This window comes from Leuresthes tenuis, unplaced genomic scaffold (genome assembly GCF_036924035.1).
Source record: "Leuresthes tenuis unplaced genomic scaffold, fLeuTen1.0.hap1 SCAF_13, whole genome shotgun sequence".
NCBI classification, from domain to species: domain Eukaryota; kingdom Metazoa; phylum Chordata; class Actinopteri; order Atheriniformes; family Atherinopsidae; genus Leuresthes; species Leuresthes tenuis.
This window is the reverse complement of record NW_027325367.1, coordinates 22,561,951-22,582,054: the sequence shown is the minus strand read 5'-3', so window position 1 is coordinate 22,582,054 and position 20,104 is coordinate 22,561,951. Positions and strand designations below refer to the sequence as shown.

The window sequence follows — 20,104 nt, the reverse complement described above, 5'->3', positions numbered from 1 at the left end:
GTTGTAAGATAGTGACAACAAGAGAATCTGATTAGGTGAAGACTTTAGTAACCATGCATCGACCTACTTTTCCTCCCAGCCTCTCTCCACCTCAGATGCCACTGCAGAAGCTGCTTACCTCATCTGCCAGCCTGAGCAGCATGCAGAGGAAACGTCCCAGGTGGCCCTGCCTGGCTGACAGCTCTCCTCTGCCTGAGTAATCCGTTCTGTACAGAGCTGTGGCACTGTCCACTATCAGCAGAGCATACCTGATATGTACAATGTTTGTGTTAGAATATACACCTGGATCAGACAATTATCAAAAATACTCTTACTGAAATCTGCAGTCATTGAAAACATTAAATAGCATACCAAACCCCACTGATTCAACAGAAATCTAGAGGCTTTCCTCCTCCACTTTATGATGGAACAATTTAGAATGAGCTCCTATAACAACTGAATCATTGATTACATGTTAAAGGAAACTTTAGCCCTCAGCCAAATCAAGCTGGCCTGGAAAAACTGAATTTTGCCCATGTTAAAGCTGGGGTGGGCAAAAATCTGGAAAAGACAAAAAGAAATGCTACAATATCAGTGCAGTCAAGCCAACTATCAGGGAGGTGCAAGTATCACCAGAGGGAGCTTCAGAGCTTCAGAGATCCAAGACTCTTTCAGAAGCACTGACTGGAATATAATTGATGACAGTAACACTGTTACTGTGCCCCTGTGTCAGCGTGTTCTTTAACTGTCTGTGACTAACTTGCCTGGTCTTCTCTCCCTTTAGAAATTGGCTGGATGCACAAAACTGAGTATAAATAAAGTCAGAGGGGGCCGTGTCTGCTTTATCTTTCAGTTTGCAATCTTTCTAAGAGCAAAGCAAGCGCAGCTTGGAGAGGAAAGAGCTTCAAATAAAACAGACATATGGCATTCTTCAATGTCTTGCTCCAGATTACCTTGACGGTGGTTTGTGGGCAGCTTTAATGTCGTGTTCCTCAACAGGAGCAGCAGGAGTTTCACTATTCTCTTTATTATTGTCAATAATAGATTGACCTTGAACTTGTATGTCGTTCTGTTCAGTATCATCAAGCACAGCAGCTGAGCAACTTTGAGCATCAGCAAAAAAAAATCATGGACATTTTAGCTTGATACCATATGTCATGCTTCTGTGCTTCATCAACGGGCAATAAAGCCAACAAAACTTTGTGTACCTGGTGTGTTTCTTCAGACAAAACCTTTAAGATTCACTCCTAACCTCATTCACACACACTTTATCCCCCATCAGTGCAGCAATAGCTTGTTTTACTTTAGACCGTTTATTTTAGTCTCTTTATTTTTCCACTTTAAACGGCAGCGCTGAACCACATACCACAAATGATGCGTTGGCTGGAATTTGATGCTCTGACGTCCAGATATATTGCCTACCACGAACAGAATGTGGATTTTTTTTTTTTTTTTACTTTGACGACCTGCCCATATATGTTTGAGTCTGTATATTTCACATTATCTCAGAATATGCCAAAGTCTTTCACGATTTCAGCGGATTCAAATTCATTATTCTTGCCAGACGTTTGCATGGTGAATTTTGATGTTTCACCATGAAAGTACTTTCACCTCACACATACATGATCCAATCTTTACAAATGACAGCTAGCTCCTTCACCTGTACGAGTGAATGTTATGTCACCACCATAGTCCCGTACGTGTTGCATGCTTCACACTTCTATGTCAGTTCAACTCAAGCCATTTCAACCTTAACCAGAACAGAACATGTCTCCTTCTACATATTGTAATTATTCTACTGGCTTCTTGTGAAATGACAATCATTTGCAATGAAAGAGGAAGTGAATGTTATGCAGTAGTGCATTTTCTGACACCTGAAAACGTCTACACCTCAGTCCTGGCAGAAGGTCACATCACTACCAAATGTCTGCTGAGCGGAAAATATTTCTTCAAGCAACATCCCTGATGAGTCTGGGCCTGAACAGCGGTTGTGAGGTGTGGTGCTGAGGTGCGACAGCCGTTTATGGCAGGTTGCAGCTTTAATTTTCATTATTTTTTTACAAGTTACTACTGTGTTCCAGAATGTTGTTGTCAAACCTTTTTAAATAGCTGACCACATCTTCACTGCTGGGGAAGGGACTGGTCCAACACCCACCCATGCAATGGATTTTACAAAACAGACAAAAGAGCAACCACAGTTGGCTGTAGGTAGAACTGTAGGTATCATTATGACTTACCTGGACTCAGCCATCATGGCAGATGCTTGATACAGCAGTTGAGTTTGAGGGTCTGTGTTGAATGTTCTGGCGTAGGCCACATTGTCGAGAACATCACTGCCTACCAGCCCATATCTAATGTCACAATAACAAAGAAATTCTATTTAAAAAAAATCTCAGGATTAAAAGGTGTTGCGATAAGAGTTAACTATTTAATAAATAAATATAGAGAATGGGCAAGAATGTCACACATATTGCATGATGGTCCTGTCCTGCAGACACCCCAAAACAAACACAGATTAACAGCTCAAGGAGAGATATGAAGTGAAAGAGAGGGAGAGACTGATGGAGCAGATGAAGGTCACTCTGTAAAGACAAAAAAGCTATACTGCGTCAGGAAACTGCTGATCCGTGTGACACATCCCATAATCTGTCATATGAAAGATCTCAACAAGCGACCACACGTAACCTTTCCAGAAGGGTTTTCTAAAATGGGAGTTGACACATCCAAGCAGTTCAAAAATGTTAAAATCCCTTAAAGCCCATCATCAGATCACCGACAGCTGGGTGCAAGACCTGCAGATTTTCTGACTAAATGACCAGAAAACGTTGTTCTCACAAAGTTACGTTATCGTCATTTATAGATGCTAATGTTTCCTTGTAATTCGTGTTAGCTCATCATAACATTTTTGTAGAAACAACACTGAATTCCACTTAATTGCTGTCCAAAGTCTTTTTACCATTAGTTTCTCTTTTCATTCAGTGTGCTCTACAGCAGATACTTGTTTTTGCTGTTTCAGCACTGTTGTGGACTGCTGCCTGGGCTAGCGCTTTGAAGTAAATATGAATGCTATTCTGCTTGATCTAGTATTATCTATATTCACCTTCTATCTAAAGGTGTAACTTCATTGGGAGATAGAGCTGCATACTTGATGTCCGGCCGGGTAGATCTGATTATGCTGCAGATGAAGTAGGGCTCACTGTCTATTTATAGGTAAAATGCACAATTAGTATAAAAATGTTGTTATGTGTTGTAGAATGCTGCTGAAAGCCACAGTCCATGCCATGGAAGCCTAATTTTGTTCAACTCTTCTGTTTAAATAATAATTCAACTGGAAACAGTGTGTGTTAATATTGTGGCATATTCCACAATGCATAACACATCTTACATGGTGTGATGTTTCCTTCCCAGAGCCTATAGTTTTAAAATAAATATGGAATAAGAAAAACATTGGTGTAAATAAATATTAATACATTTAAGTAAATTGCCATGCATTGAACCTGAAGGGGGGAAATGTACCAATTCACCTCTCAGCCACTGCCAGGAGTCTCTCTGGTCTGAAAGTTCCCTCTGTGTCGATGTACATTGCTTTACCTTCTCCACCTCCCTGTTCAATGGGCAGCTGTGGACAGATGAAAACATGTAGATTCTATCACCCAAGCAGATTTTCTAACTTCAGTTTACCAGTGGACCTTTTACATCACAACCTACCCCACCATTGCTTTCTCAGCAGACCCTACCTGACAGGTGACAGCGAGTGTGTGGCACAGTTGGGTCTTTCCCGTTCTAAACTCTCCAAACATCTCCGTTATGGAGCCTGTCTCAATCCCACCTGCATGGAAACAGGAAGTCAACTAACACAGTTTCATACTGCTGATGGTCAGAGGAACATCAGGTTTTCTCTTTTATAACATCTGGATGATAAATTAGCAACATGAAAACCACCCTGCAAGAGTTTGTCCAGCTCCTTGGAGCCTGTAGAGATCTGGATAATCTCTGCTCTCCTTTGATGGAATTCAGTTGCTGTGGTGAAGCCCATAGGCACCAGTTTGGCAGCCTCTGCCTGAAAAGAAGGGAAGATAAAATTTGCAGTAAAATCAAAACGTTTAGTACACAATGACAGAGAAACCTACAGCTATAGTAAGCACAGCAATTGGTTGCATTGAATGCCGAACAAAACTGATGCATATCTTTTTGCTTTACAATGGAAGATTTAAAACCTAACAAAAGGCTTAAGCGAAGAAAAAAAATCTCTAGTGCTGCTTCACAAAACATAAATAAAATGTTAAAAAGATGTAGAAAATATTTGTTCAAGGCAGGTCAAATTTGCCCATAGGAAAGAACAAAATCCTGGATCACAGGAGTCAAGTCTACACAAAAAGGGATGTGTAACATGTCACAAATGTGCAAATTCATAGGATAGCATTTTTAAACTTTAGAAAGCATGTCAGATCTAATATGTGAAAAATATCAAAGAAATTTGACTTAAACATTTTGTGACATCAAAGACCATCAGCATGAGTAACTAAAATAAGTATATATAAAATCTGACTGTGATAGATAATTCTACAAAAAATATTGATTTTATTAGATAATCCAGCAGTGGCATAACAAGTCAACACTGGGCCCCAAAGCAATATAGTCAAGCTGGACCCTGGTCATCACAGTGCATCACGACAGACTGCCTGGCCCAAAACCTGACATCACCTGCATTTAACCAAGCACATTTTTAAAAGCCTGCTAGTACTGCACTGTGTGCTGTAGTGTGTACTGTAGTGTGTACTGTAGTGTGTACTGCAGTGTGTACTGCAGCGTGTACTGCAGTGTGTACTGCAGTTTGTGCTGTAGTGTGTACTGCAGTGTGTACTACAGTGTGTGTTATAGTGTGTGCTGTACTGTGTAATGCAGCGTGTACTGTACTGTGTAATGCAGAGTGTACTACAGTGTGTACTACAGTGTGTACTGCAGTGTGTACTGCAGTTTGTGCTGTAGTGTGTACTACAGTGTGTACTACAGTGTGTGTTATAGTGTGTGCTGTACTGTGTAATGCAGCGTGTGCTGTACTGTGTAATGCAGCGTGTGCTGTACTGTGTGCTGCAGTGTGTGCTGCAGTGTGTGCTGCAGTGTGTACTACAGTGTGTACTGCAGTATGTGTTATAGTGTGTGCTGCAGTGTGTACTACAGTGTGTACTGTAGTATGTGCTATAGTGTGCAGTAGTGTGTAATGCAATGTGTACTACAGTGTGTACTGCAGTGTGTGTTATAGTGTGTGCAGTGTGTGCTGCAGTGTGTGCTGCAGTATGTACTATAGTGCGCAGTAGTGTGTAGTGCAGTGTGTGTTATAGTGTGCAGTGTGTACTGCAGTGTGTAATGCAGTGTGTACTACAGTGTGTGCTGCAGTGTGTACTACAGTGTGTACTGCAGTGTGTGCTGTAGTGTGCGCTGTAGTGTGCAGTGTGTACTGCAGTGTGTAATGCAGTGTGTACTACAGTGTGTGCTGCAGTGTGTACTACAGTGTGTACTGCAGTGTGTACTACAGTGTGTACTGCAGTGTGTGCTGTAGTGTGCGCTGTAGTGTGCAGTGTGTACTGCAGTGTGTAATGCAGTGTGTACTACAGTGTGTGCTGCAGTGTGTACTACAGTGTGTACTGCAGTGTGTGCTGTAGTGTGCAGTGTGTACTGCAGTGTGTTCTGCAGTGTGCTGTAGTGTGCGCTGTAGTGTGCAGTGTGTACTGCAGTGTGTAATGCAGTGTGTACTACAGTGTGTGATGCAGTGTGTATTAGTGTGTACTGCAGTATGTGCTGTAGTGTGGAGTGTGTACTTCAGTGTGTAATGCAGCGTGTAATGCAGAGTGTACTGCAGTGTGCTGCAGTGTGTGCTGTAGTGTGCAGTGTGTACTTCAGTGTGTAATGCAGTGTGTACTGCAGTGTGTACTGCAGTGTGTAATGCAGCGTGTACTGCAGTGTGTAATGCAGTGTGTGCTGCAGTGTGTACTGCAGTGTGTACTACAGTGTGTAATGCAGAGTGTACTGCAGTGTGTGCTGCAGTGTGTAATGCAGACTGTACTGCAGTGTGTAATGCAGTGTGTAATGCAGAGTGTACTGCAGAGTGTACTGCAGTGTGTAATGCAGTGTGTAATGCAGAGTGTACTGCAGTGTGTAATGCAGTGTGTAATGCAGCGTGTAATGCAGCGTGTACTGCAGTGTGTACTGCAGTGTGTAATGCAGTGTGTACTGCAGTGTGTAATGCAGTGTGTACTGCAGTGTGTACTGCAGTGTGTACTGCAGTGTGTAATTTTGCTGTAAAAGGGTTCAAATATTTGTCGGCATCAAGCAAATAAAGAAATAACTGTTCAATGCATTATAAAAGCCTGAAACAATATGGTTACCGTGATCAGAGGTTATCTAAACTTTTATTGAAACAGAGTTTAAGAGGATAAAACAATAATGTTTGATAGCGAAAGTAAGAACATTTCCACATGCACACTATGATAAGAATTCAAGGTCTTTGGATTGAACACCTGTGTATCCTGAAGTATACCACTTATCTGTGAAGGTTGTGGCAATCTCAGGGTGCAAGCCAAAAATAAAAACATCATTCTGTTAAATGATACAAACAACGATACAGTGCCATCTGTTCTCTTCGACCGAAAGTCAGTGTTCTTTTAATCTTTTATTCTGAGTCTTTGAGATCAAATGTTCATTTCAATTCTGTTCATTGCTTTTAAGAGAGGAGTGAGAAGTGAGACTTGTTAACTTTGCTCTGGTGCTTAGTCTCTAGTTGGTGTGTCAATAGAGGTAATGGCTCCTGACAGTGAATGAACAGGAAGGTTTTCTGAGGCCAACAGTGAGATTGAAAGATGCTTTGGTGTGTGTGTATCAAATTAAGCAGAATTTATGCAGAGTTTATGTGCTAGCCATGAACACTGAGCTCTTCCACCTATGAGCCAAAAGCGCCCCAGTGAGTAAAATGGCACTGTACATTACCACCATGCTGGAAGCGCATCACTGTCACCTGCCATTTAAAACATATAGTTCCATATCAACACAGTAGTAGCAGAAAGTACTCAATTTCTTATAGTTTAATGAGAATTAAAAAGTTGAAACACACCAACAATCTTGATGCTGCGAATCTGCTGAAGTGCGGCAGATGTAGACAGTTGTTTTTCACATGCCTCTGCTAATGACCACAAATACAGACTTTTGTAAAATCCATGGCGGTTGAGATTTGAAAAGTGAACACATTCAAGTTTCACAGCCGTTAGTTGAAAGCAGCAACATGTAACTGCCAAAATTAATTGAAAATCATCATCATAACAGGTCATTTGTTTTTTTGTCTACGAAATGTTGCCTACACACTGAAACTACAGCATATTGTTGCGGATATTAAGTAAATATGATAAATACATATTTTATTATTATGTATTTTACTGAGAAAAGATTCCTTATGATTACCTTGTGCATGATAAATAGGTACCATGCTGAAATAATAGATGCCTCACGGCTGTCATGGCTTGAGACGCGTCTCTCGCAGATGTTGTGGATGCTTGCATCTGTTATATGCACAGTTGAGTCAAGCTGTGGTTACAACTCAACTTGGTAGTTTAACTGGACTACTGTCTTTGTCCCAGTATACACGACGGGAATTGTTGCGCTGTGGTGCTGTAGGCTTTCTGTCAAAACTTTCATCTTTGTCTGTGAGAGATCATCATGGAGATTTTACCAGATTTTGCCATAGTTATAAAAACTTTTTTTTGGCACAATTGGCCATCATTTAAATATAACACGACAGGAAGGAGATAACCTGCAGCGAAGGGACCGAGCTGGGACTCTAACCCTAGTTGACTGTGTCGAGGAGCTTTAGCCTCTGTATGAGGAGGACCTGTTCAACCCTGCGCCCCAATGGGCTGATTTTCAAACACAATTTCTGGTAAATGGACTGTACTTGTATTGGGCTTTTCTAGTCTAGCTGATCACTCACATTACTTTCACACTACATGCTACATTCACCCATTCATTCACACACGCGTACAGCACGCTACACAGTGCTTTGTTCAAAGCATTCACACATGCATCGGTAGGCAATGTGAGGTTAAGGACACTTGTGACGTGACCTGGAGGAGCTGAGAGTCGAACCACTGCCCTTCTGATTGGTAGGTGACTGCTCTTCCTCCTGAGTTACAGCCGTCCCACAAAAGTCTAACAAAAGTAATAAGGAAGAGAAAGCTAGATTTTTAAACCATCCCCTCCAAAGCCACGCCTCTACAACGTGTGAACCCTCACCATCACAGTCAGCTGGAAGAGCAGTGAGTTAGCCTTGGGCTAACATCAGAAATTGTGGCAAATACAGTCACTCACTAAAACACAACATAGTTGAGCTAGCTGTATAGTCTTAAAAATTAGAAATTTCTCACAAAGCAAACCAAAGCATTATCTGTCCAGCAGAAAAACAGCAGCCATGGTGTCAGTGCTTATGCCCTATGATTGTCAAACTGCAGTCAAGTCAGCTCATGCTATTTTTTTTTGTGCTTGTATATATTAGGCATCATCTTATCTATGTTTAGGGACAGTTTTCAAAATAAAAGCAAACTTCCTCTTTGGATGGTAGTTCATATCTTACCTTAGGTAGGTGAGGTAGGTGGGCAAACAGACACAGACAAAAAGGTATTAATTTATCCACTTCACCCGCTATCCAAAATACGATTTGCTTTACCTTGCACTTTATTACAAGTGCTATCAGGCATTAAATAAGCGCCCCAAGCTGTTCGAAAAGTGTAACACCACGAGGCAACCCTAACACTAGGGGGCGCTTTTCAAACGCCTGGGACTAAGCAAATGCATATAAATATTTTGCACCAATCAGGAAAAAGCAGGTAACTGTGCCCGGTAACTAATCAGGTAATGATTTTGGCTTTACAGTTAATCTGCAGCCCAAACCAACATCTAAAATGTTTTGGTCACAAGATCCAAGGTGTGAAAGGTTGTGAAATATCCAGGGTAGAAGAGACTGTACTACATCGTACGTCTGGTCTGCAGTGTCCCACACCTCCATAAAGTGTTGCACAAGCGTGTCAAGCAAGACAGCCCGACGACATTACAAAGCACAAGCAGTGTGTGAAAAACCACGTACACTCTTACTGCTTCCATAGGAATTAAGAGGGTAAGTAGCAACCAGGTGCAACTGATTACCTGGTCATCAGCAAATAGAGGTTTTAGCCGTTAGCTGGTCTAAAACATGTCTGTGTGTATTAAAACAATGCCAAAGGAGAAAGACCTCAGCAATGGCCCTACAGGAGCAGCTCTTGGTGCCCATCAATCTGGAAAGCGTTTTGAGGAGATTTGAAACAATCGGCAGTTCAACATTCTATAGTGGGAAAGATTATTGCTAGTGAACTTCCGGGCAAGATGCTGAGAGTGGATGTCCAAGCAAGTTTACCCGAGATTAGACCATGTAACGCTAAGAGAAAGAAACATCTCAGTGATGTTGGTTGTCAGGAGAAAGCCTCTTCTCTGTAAAAAGCATACTTTAGGTTTGCAAAGTTGCATCTTTCTTAACAAACCACAAGACTGATGGAACAATGTTTGGGCGGACCGTAGTAGTATGTGGGGCCATAGTGAGAGGTAGAGCCCTGTGTGGGACTATTCTAACCCCCCTCCCACTGAATTTCTGACCATTACCTGCAGCCTTGTTCTGGTTCAGTCTCTCTAGCTGCCTCTTCCCCCGACTACTGGAGACACGGGTTTCAGTAAGGCTGTATTAAGATCAACGTGGTGGAGGATGACATCATGGAGTGTGACAGGGCGGATGTGGGCACAGGTAGGGTGTGAGGTACTGTTTGTGTTGCTGGGGGCAGGGGAGGAACATGCTGCATGTCGACCTACGCTGAAACCACTGAAATACATATTAACTCATTGGCTCTGTCCAGGCTTCCATCAGATCTTCTTTCACTTTAAAGCCTTGATCTTTTTAATCCCTGACCACCTATCACTCACGTTATTTTGCTGGAGCTTTCTTTATAGCATTTTATGTATACCTCCTTGCACACTGTTGTCTTCTTTTTCCAACTGTTTTTGAACAGTTCTCAATAACTCCTCGTCTCCCTCACACAAGACTTTTGTTTCATGTTCAGCAGCTTTTTCGGTCAGTGGTGATCCCAGCATTTGTCACAGGGGAAGCATCTCTCTGTCCTTTGTGGGAATAATACCATCCACACAGAAGCTGATGTAATTTGTCACACACTCAGTGGTGGCATTGATATCATCTGTCATGTGGTTCACAGAGTGCATTTCAGTCTGTATATTCAAAGCATCTCTGCAGCTCATCCTAAGCCTCCTGAGAAATGTTTTTTTGAAGTTTGTACTTTCAAAGTTGCTGCTTAACAATGGGTTGGAGGTTAGAAGAACAATATTGTGGTCAGCGTTTCTTAGTGGAGGCAGAGCACTGGAACTGCATGCATCTTTTACATTAGCATAAAAAACTTTTTATTTTCTCTGGTGAAATACAGCAGTTGACAAACTGTTGAAAGGCTGTAAGTGCAGCTGAGAAGTAGACTCGATTAAAACCTCCAGAATTCCATGAAGTTGTTGGGATGTTGCGTTTGTAGCCTGGCAACAACTGAGTCGATGACGTCACAGACTGCGTCAGCAGGGACTGCAGTTAATGTATAAACCGCTACCAGAACAACACTGCTGCATTCCTTTGGTCGACAGTATAGACATAAACTCACAACAAGCAGTCCAATGTACCTGCTACAGATCCTCTCCTTCAAAGTGAAATGGTAAGGATCACACCATCTCTTGTTAACAAGCACTGCAATACCTTGACCTCTGCCTTTGCCACTGCTCCTGATGTCTCCGTCGGCTCATTTTGTCTTAAAGCTGGACAGAGATGCATTTGCATCCAGAATATGCTCCAGCAGCCATGTCTCAGTGAACTACATAATACTGCATTCTCAAGATTAGATTAATTTTGTGTCCTACTGAGCTAGCGAAGCTCGTCCATTTTGTTTGCAAGCAATCTAATATTTGCCATCAATATCGAAGGAAGACCTGGGGCCTCATGTACAAAGACTTGCGTGGATTTCCTACTGAAACATGGCGTACGCTCAAACCAAAATGCCCGTACAAACGTACAAAAATATCCAGATGTATCAATGTGTGAGCACGCATGAATCCAAGCACATTTCCTTTGTACATCTCAATCAACGTGGAATTGAGCGCGCATGTTGGAGTACCCGACTCCTCCCTGTCCACGCCCCTACTTAAATATGCAAATCATATTTAAATGAGCCTTACACCTGCGATTCCCCTCTCTGCACGATCAGAAAAGAAAGAATAAAGAATGCGTAAAACAGAAAAATGAATAACTTGGTGCTACTTTCTGAAGTGGAGGAGAAAAATGTGCTCTTTGGCATGCTGGCCTACGATATAAGCAGCAAACGTAAGAGGAGTGGGTGGGAGAGCGTGAGCGTGAGCGAGGCCTTTAATACTGAGGAGTTGAACAGAGAGTCGACACAACTATGGGTGACACTGCTCTCTCAGGGGTGGTGGGTGTGGGAATGTGGGTGACTCTGATTACCCCCAAGGTAAATACCTATATTTGTGTAACTCACAACAAACGTGTTCATACAGTAATCTAGAGCAGAAGTGCACCGGGGAAAAGGTGAGACTCAGTGAGACATTTCACAAGCACGGGGTTATTAACATTTGCACACAGAGACGATCAGGGGCTTGTTAGAAAGATCTTAAACTGTAGTTTAACCAACAAAAAGACAGCAAGTTTCTAACTTTAACCACCAACTATGATGCTGTGAAGACGGGATAGAAATTTTCTTCGCACATGCTCAATGCACTTCATGGGGAATAATATTAGGAAAGTTACTCACCAAGAAGCCACCCATCGCGCACAGTGCCAGCTTGTAGTCTGTTCCCAACAATGCTGTTACTCAGAATGTATGAGTCGTGCGTTGAACCAGGCCACCTTGCCACAATGTTAGTTAAGTGCATTTGCGCATCACAAATGATCTGTACATTGATGGAATGGAATTGCTTCCTGTTGACATACACAAATTCATCATGTGATGGCGCTTTTATAGCAATGTGTGTGCAGTTGATGGCTCCGATTACATTAGGAAAACCGGCTGTCGCTGCAAATTGCGCTTTAATGTTGGCCTGTTCAGCTGCATTGTATGAGAATTTGATATACCTGGCTGAGATGCATATAATCCCATCCCACACGGCTGGCATGGCTCGGCTCAGGGTCGACTGGCACAGTCCCTTTGAAATGCCCCGGTTGCCAGGAACCCCAACGAACAGGCAGCGCATGGCTCCTCGCTGTGTTGCGCTCCGACGCCGGCCGCAGCTCTGTGCATAGCTCCATGAGGATTGCCCTCGGGAACCTAAAGCGGCTGATGAGCCACTTGTCCTCATGTGCCAACAAATTATGTCTGTCTCTAAATACACGCTCTCTCCTTATTGCACCATTTCATATGTCTTCCAACACCGCTAAAGCAGCCATTGTTTTTAATAGTATGCATTGCACCACTTTGCGCATACTTTTATATTCACTCTAACTGTATTTGCAGACACATGGGTGTGTTAATTGTTTATCAGTGATAATTGTTCATGTGTCTCAGATGTGCACAACGCTCATTCTGAGGACAAATTGTGTTTAAATTTATCATTATAACAGTTTCCCAACATCACCTGTAAGTGTCGCCAAAGAAACAACCGCTGTAGAAAAGTGCGTACGACAGCCCTGAAATTTGCGTGAGGCACCGCACATTTCCACGGTCATTTCGCTTTTGATACATCTGATCGTTGACGTGAAAAAGTGTGTACGCCACTTTTTTGTGCGTACGTACCCTTTGTACATGAGGCCCCTGGTCTGTATGCGTCCTTCCATCTGTTTTTTCTCTAGCTCCTGCCTGACATCCAAGGCGTTTTCTCTTCAAATGGTTGTGAATTCGGTGTCTTATTTTGGGCTTGAGCTGGGATCTGGAAACTCCGTTAGCTGCTCCCGTTGATAAATGACTCTTTTGTTGGCTTGCCAACTCTTCATAACAGATATTGAGAATCCACTAAAGCAGCACAGCTTCCAAAGCAGCACAGAAAAATATCTCAAAAATCAGTAAATTGAGGAAAAATAGCTCAGTATAATCACAAAAAACAACAAATGCACACAAATCCAGCAGAGCTACTGCAACTTGGCCAGCTTGGTGTGGCCCATTGTTGAACATATAATGAAAACAAATAGCTGAGGCCCATACAGTTAGCAATGACAAATGTATTGTTGAGTTGTGCAAACCATCATCTCATGTTTTATTGTTGAGAATTAAGAGAACATCATTGGGGTTTTGTTTGAAAATTAATTTTCAGTGAAGTTAACCGTTATGAGAGTTTTATGACTGTATGCCCTACATCTGAATGCCCAGATGTATCTAGGACTATGAGAGGAAAAAATACACACCTGCATATTAAGAAGTAAAATTGAACAAACTCGAGCCATGCTGGCCACAAGTCTTTAATTATAGAAACTGCAAAAACGTATGTATGCTTAATTTCTAGTAAAAACACATAAAAGACTTTGAAACTACACATGTAATGAGAGTTCCTTACTAAAATTTTGTCGGCCTTGGCCTCACTGATGCCCTTAATATTGAGCAGTTCCTTCTTGGGTGCATAGGCCACTGCTTCAATGGTGTGGAATCCTGCATCCTCCAGCCTCCAGTGTCACTGGCACCGATTCCACATTGCTGCATGAAAAAGACATCCCTGCATTAATTCACTTGGAGAAAACTAACAATACACATGGATATACCACTATTTACCTATGTGGGAACTTTTAACATTTACATCGACTAAGTGCTTTTATCCAAAACAACTTACAAGTGCAGAAAAGTATTCAAGTTTCAGTGTAATAAGAAACCTGAAGCTGTTTTCACACAGGAAGGCGTTCAGGGGTATGCCAACAATTTGGTCTTTACTTTCTCTGCAGTTGTTCACACAAGACCAACGCAGCACAAGGCTTTTTGCTGGTCATGTGCTCTCCAGACTGTTAATGCAAGGGTAAGAGAGCTGTGTGATGAATGTCTACAGCACACAAGAGGTATGTGATCATGTGATCCGAAAACTACTGTGGAAATGTCTTTTTTCTCCACAGCGTGAGAGTAGCAGTTAAGGCTCTTTATTATGTTGATATGAGTTCCGCATGTATCTGTATGTAAACAACATAGCAGGGAGTGAGTGGAAAGCAGCACACAGGCACAGCAAATGCTTCGAAATATTTGCCAACATGTTCATACATTGTCTCACCGGCTAATATTCTGGAGATTTTATAAAGGGGGAGCTGCTAATTTTCATGTGGATATTTGCATCCTCACAGTCTATACACTGAGTGCTATATATCACTTTCAATATCTTGAACTGAATAAGTACAAGTAACACTGATATGCAAGTTAAAGTCAGACCAAGTTAGGGTGTTATGTTTAGTTTATGACCACGTGACTTGTCTATGTTCGGCATTTTGTCATGGTCCATGTTTCCAGCTCCCTCGAATAGCTGAGCGTTCTAAAATGGACGTCACAATAGCTGTTGCATCATATGCTTTGATGTTGTTTTGGTCAAGAATGTACATCTAGATTCTCATAACGTGGCACGCAATGTGCAAGTGGACTGTGCCCAGAGCAATGTGGCAGTGACCTGTGCCCAGAGCAATGTGGCAGTGACTTGTGCCCAGAGCAATGTGGCAAACAATGTTTGCAGCTCAAACAATCTTTTATGTTTTCTTTCTCACTGTTTGTAAAGACTGATCAGCCACAACATCAAAACTACTGTCAGGTATATGTGAAGAAAATCTCGTTACATTACAATTCAAACTTCTACTGGGGCTCCCTGGGTCCATGTGACTATAAAGCTGTAATCATAGCTTGAATTCAACTATGCATGTGACCATGCTGACATGAGAGCAGAAGACTGGTTTATATTACACAACGTGAAGAGGAAATTCATAATTGGCGCAATGACAATCCTTTGTAAAAAGAAGCATGGAAAATAACAAAAATAACGTTCACATAATGGAATGCAAGACGCCATGCTGTAATGCTACAAATAGTTCATATTTGCTCCTAAAAACCAAGGATTCATTTACTTTCTTCTCTACGCAGAAGTTTAGTTCATTTAAGAATAAATACAAAAATCTGAAGAAAAAAAAGAAGAACTTGTAAGTAGACAAACACAATAGAACAATCTGCACTTAGAATACAAGGCAAGGCAAGTTTATTTGCATAGCACAATTCAACAACAAGGTGATTCAAAGTGCAGAAGAAATAAAAAGCATGATTTAAAATTTAAACAAAAGAAGGAAATAAGAACAATAGATAAAATCAATAGTTAAAACATGATTCCGTTTTGAAACTCAAGCTTATTCAAATGCAGCTGAAAATAGATGTGTCTTCAACCTGGACTTAAATACACTGAGTGTTTCAGCTGATCTGAGGCTTTCTGGGAGTTTGTTCCAGACATGTGGAGCATAGAAGCTGAATGCAGCTTCTCCATGTCTGGTTTTGACTCTGGGAACTGATAAAAAACCGGATCCAGATGACCTGAGGGGTCTGGAAGGTTCATAGTGGGTCAGGAGGTCACTGATGTATTTTGGTCCTTGACCATTCAGAGCTTTATAGACCAGCATCAGAACTTTAAAGTCTATCCTCTTATGGACAGTATGTAAAGACTTCAGAGCTGGACTGATGTGCTCCACTTTTTTGGTCTTAGTGAGGACTCGAGCAGCTGAGTTCTGGATGAGCTGCAGTTGTCTAACTGACTTTTTAGGCAGACCTGTAAAGATGCTGTTACAATAATCAAGCTTACTAAAGATGAATGCATGGACTAGTTTTTCCAGGTCCTGCTGAGACATCAGATCTTTTAGCCTTGATATATTCTTAAGGTGATAGTAGGCTGACTTTGTTATTGCCTTAATGTGTTTGTCCAAATTTAGGTCTGAGTCCATCACTACACCCAGATTTCTGGCCTGGTTGGTAGTTTTTAGATTTATAGATTGAAGCTCTGTGGTGACTTTCAATCGTTTATCTTTGGCTCCAAAGACAATTACCTCAGTTTTGTTTTTGTTTAGCTGGAGGAAGTTGTGGCACATCCAGTCATTAATCTCCTCAATGCATTTTCCAAGGGCCTGTACAGGCCCTCTGTCTCCTGGTGACATTGATATACATCTGTGTGTCATCTGCATAGCTATGGTAGTTTATTTGGTTGTTTTTTATAATCTGTGCCAGTGGGAGCAGGTAGATGTTAAACAGAAGAGGTCCCAGGATGGAACCTTGGGGAACTCCACATGTGATTCTTGTCTGCTCAGATGTAAAGTTACCTATTGACACAAAGTACTTCCTGTTCTCTAAGTATGTTTTAAACCAGTTTAGTACAGTTCTGGAAAGACCAGCCCAGTTCTCCAGTCGTTTGAGTAATATATTGTGGTCAACTGTATCAAAGGCAGCACTGAGATCCAGTAAAACTAAGACTGACATTTTTCCACTGTCTGTATTCAGACATATGTCATTAAACACTTTGGTCAGAGCAGTCTCAGTGCTGTGGTGCTGTCTAAAGCCTGACTGGAAGGTATCATAGCAGTTATTTTGTGTTAAAAAGTAATTAAGCTGTTGAAAAACCGCTTTTTCAATGATCTTACTTAAAAATGGGAGATTTGAGATGGGCCTGTAGTTGTTCATTTGCGTCTTGTCAAGATTGTCCTTTTTCAGCAGAGGTTTAATTACAGCTGTTTTTAGTGGCTCTGGAAACACACATGACGTTAAGGACAAGTTCACAATCAGTAACAGGTCTGACTCCAAAGTCTTTGAGACCCCTTTGAAAAAACCTGTTGGTAGGATGTCTAAACAGCAAGAGGAGGACTTCAGGTGACGTAAGATGTCCTCCAGGTCTTTACTGTTAATGGGTTGAAATAGTGTCATGGTGTTTAAACCGGTTTTCGGTGGACACGGTACATATGCTGAACCTGCTGCTGATGTACCAACTGCTTGTCTAATATTTTGGACTTTGTCTATGAAGAATTTGGCAAAGTCATTGCAGGCCATGGTGGAATGGAGTTACCTCCAGTCTGCAAAGTGGCTGTGGTCCATAACTTTCTTCCTCCTCTGCCTCTGCTTCCACTCTGACGTCACTTCTTGTTGCCATGGTCTGAATATGAAATGCTGGTAGGCAGAGGGATAGTGTGTGACTGTCAGATAAAATTAATGCTTTCATTAGGATCATCAAGAACTCTGCCAAATACGTTGGCGTGACTGAAGAAGCCTTGCTGTTAGTTTCACAACTACGTCTTGTTATAATTGGCTTTGATCTTAGACATTAGAAATTCATATTCTGTATTTTCCTAAATAACCTATGTTCCTAGCTGGTACTTTTCCACTCTGCTCATACTGCACAACAGATGACCTTAAATGGTCCAAGACCTTAGAAGGACATAAACAACTGGGTCAGAAAAAACATCTCTATTAGGGCAGATAGGTCTGGTACATTAGATCCACGCCTAAAACAGCACTCACACTCACATTGTTTATCACATCCAAAGAACACAACAAGGACAGCAGCTGGCCTGAGCATGTCACCCAAAACTGGCCAATTATACTCTGACAAGTGTGAAAACAACTTCTGTGAAATAAAGCTGAATATAAATATAACATGTTTCCGGATAACCGGGCTCGGCCTGATGGATTTCCTGCGGGAGCTCTGGCACTCCGAGTCCAGCGCTGCAATATACTTTACTTGTGACCACTAATAAATACTTTTTTAATAAACGATTTCTCCAGCTTGTTCTTGGGCTTCCAATGAAAAAATCGGGATAACAGTCTATTTTTTTTCCATCTTATACCACTTGTTAGCTTAGCATTAGTAATGTTTTTCCATCAGTTTATAGCATCTCTGCAAGCCAGATGACAACACTGCTCAATTGAAGAGACCAGTTCAGTTCAAGCGGATACTCGCGCCGCCTCCATTTATTGTAATCTCACGCTAAAAAGAACTATTATATCTGAAATTCATGCATTTTTCACCTGCTTTTCACAGTCTCGCTCCACTCAAGCTCAGCTGTACAACAACCAAAGCTCCCGCGCGCAAAATATCAAGTGAACGGAATGACGTCATACGTATACGTCCCCTATGACCAAAAGGAAATCAGCCACCAACCTTTCCAAATAAAAGACTACGAAATTTATTTTCGGAAAATCTTAGAAAGTCTGTTACTAACTACCTTTTCCTTGAACCTTTACTCAAATTATGTTTCGAATACTGTGAAAATATATCCCTTTCACATTATTATTGGTTATATATCATAAACTCAAACTCAGCAATGTGAACTTTATTCCCGGGTTGGATGGCCTGATCTGGCAACCCGCAGGTATACACACAGGTATTGACTGATTTCCAAAGGCCATTTGGGTCTGCTCCCTCCCTACCTGTGTATGTATCTTCAACAAAAGTCTGATGGTCCTTATGATCTGCACTCTCAGGACTTGTACACATTGATTGTCCCTCGTGTTCGTACAGAGTGGGAAGCTCCTTCAGACTGTAACAGTCTCCAAAACGCCTTATTTCTTTGAACAATTTCACATTTATATTGAAAGGCCTGGAGATGCAATCACTGCTCTATCACAGCTTTTAATTCATTTTAATATGAACCGTTTTTTAAAAATTATTTATTGTAACTGTTTTTAACTGTGGTTGTCTCTTGTTTGTGGGTCGTGTTGCTGCTTTTTCTTGGTCAGGATTTCCTTGAAAAAGAGATCTGTGATCTTAGTAGGATCTTCCTTGTTAATCATAAGCGATTTTTTTTTTTAATTGTGTCTCATATAAAGGTGTCATACACCAAAAATGATAGTGAGGTGCTGATCACTGGGAACAAATCATTAGAAAAAAACATACAATGTGTCACTCTAGCACTATCCACAGGACAGAGTTTTTCTGTGTGTCATTATTGAACACTAAATATTGAAATTGGCATTAGCTCACTGACCTTTAGTAACATGACCATTAATTACGTTTGATATATTGGATTAGAGAAAAAGGCAGAGGGTCTATTTTGCTTAGGCACCATACTGAGAAAAGACCCGGTCTTGTGTGAAATTCAGTTCCCTTGAAACCTTCTGTTACCCCCTATATCTCTGACAGAGAGTAACCAATCATGTCATATTTTGGGCCATTTATTTCACTCATAATGCTCAACTATTCCTGTGAATTTGAAGTCAATATGTCACAAGGACAGAGTGTTTGATGAGAGGAATACACAAATTACTTCAATACTACATCTGCTAGCGCGGATGATTTTAAGACACAAAGCACATTAACTGACATTAATGATTAAAAGCCATGGTAGCTACTAGAAATCCTTCATTTATCCAGTAATGTGTTATATATTACATTAGAAACGTGGTTTACAAGAATAACATTGAAAACATCCAGGAAGTTTTATTTTTCATGTCCAGCAGACCGAGCTTCCAGCATTTTATATTAGCAATAAGAATAAGTAAAACGGGCTGCACGTTGGTGTGTTGCCTCACAGCCAGAGGGTTCCAGGTTCAACTCCCGGCTGGGGCCTTTCTGTGTGGAGTTTGCAGGTTCTCCCTGTGTATGCGTGGGTTCTCTCTGGGTACTCCAGCTTCCTCCCACTGTCCAAAAACATGCATGTTAGGTTAATTGTCTCTGAAATTGTCCTTAGGAGAGACTGTCAGCAAGTGTGTGGTTGTTTGTCTCATTTGTCTCTATGTGGCCCTGTGATGAACTGGCGACCTGTCCAGGGTGTACCCCGCCTCTTGCCTGATGACCGCTGGGTTAGGCTCCAGCCCCCCTGCGACCTGGGATTAGATGGATGGAATAAGTAAAACACAATGTGTTGGAATACAGCGTTTGGGTTAAAGTGAACAGATAAGAGCTGTGATTATCCAAATTATCTTTAATATGATACATACGACACAATTTTCATGTAACAATGTGATAAGAATTGAAGAGGAATAGTAGGATCTGAAACATATTTTTATTGTACATTTCCCATGTCAGAGCTGCAGACCCACATCACATCACAGCTCAGTGAGGTCAGATCTCATTGCATCAC

The 20,104-nt window shown here is 41.5% G+C and overlaps 1 pseudogene; it reads right to left on the bottom strand.

The window, feature by feature from the left end:
• Positions 1-118: 118 nt before the first annotated feature.
• LOC140266800 (DNA repair protein RAD51 homolog A-like) lies at positions 119-18,121 on the bottom strand (annotated as a pseudogene).
• Between the last annotated feature and the right edge of the window lie 1,983 nt (positions 18,122-20,104).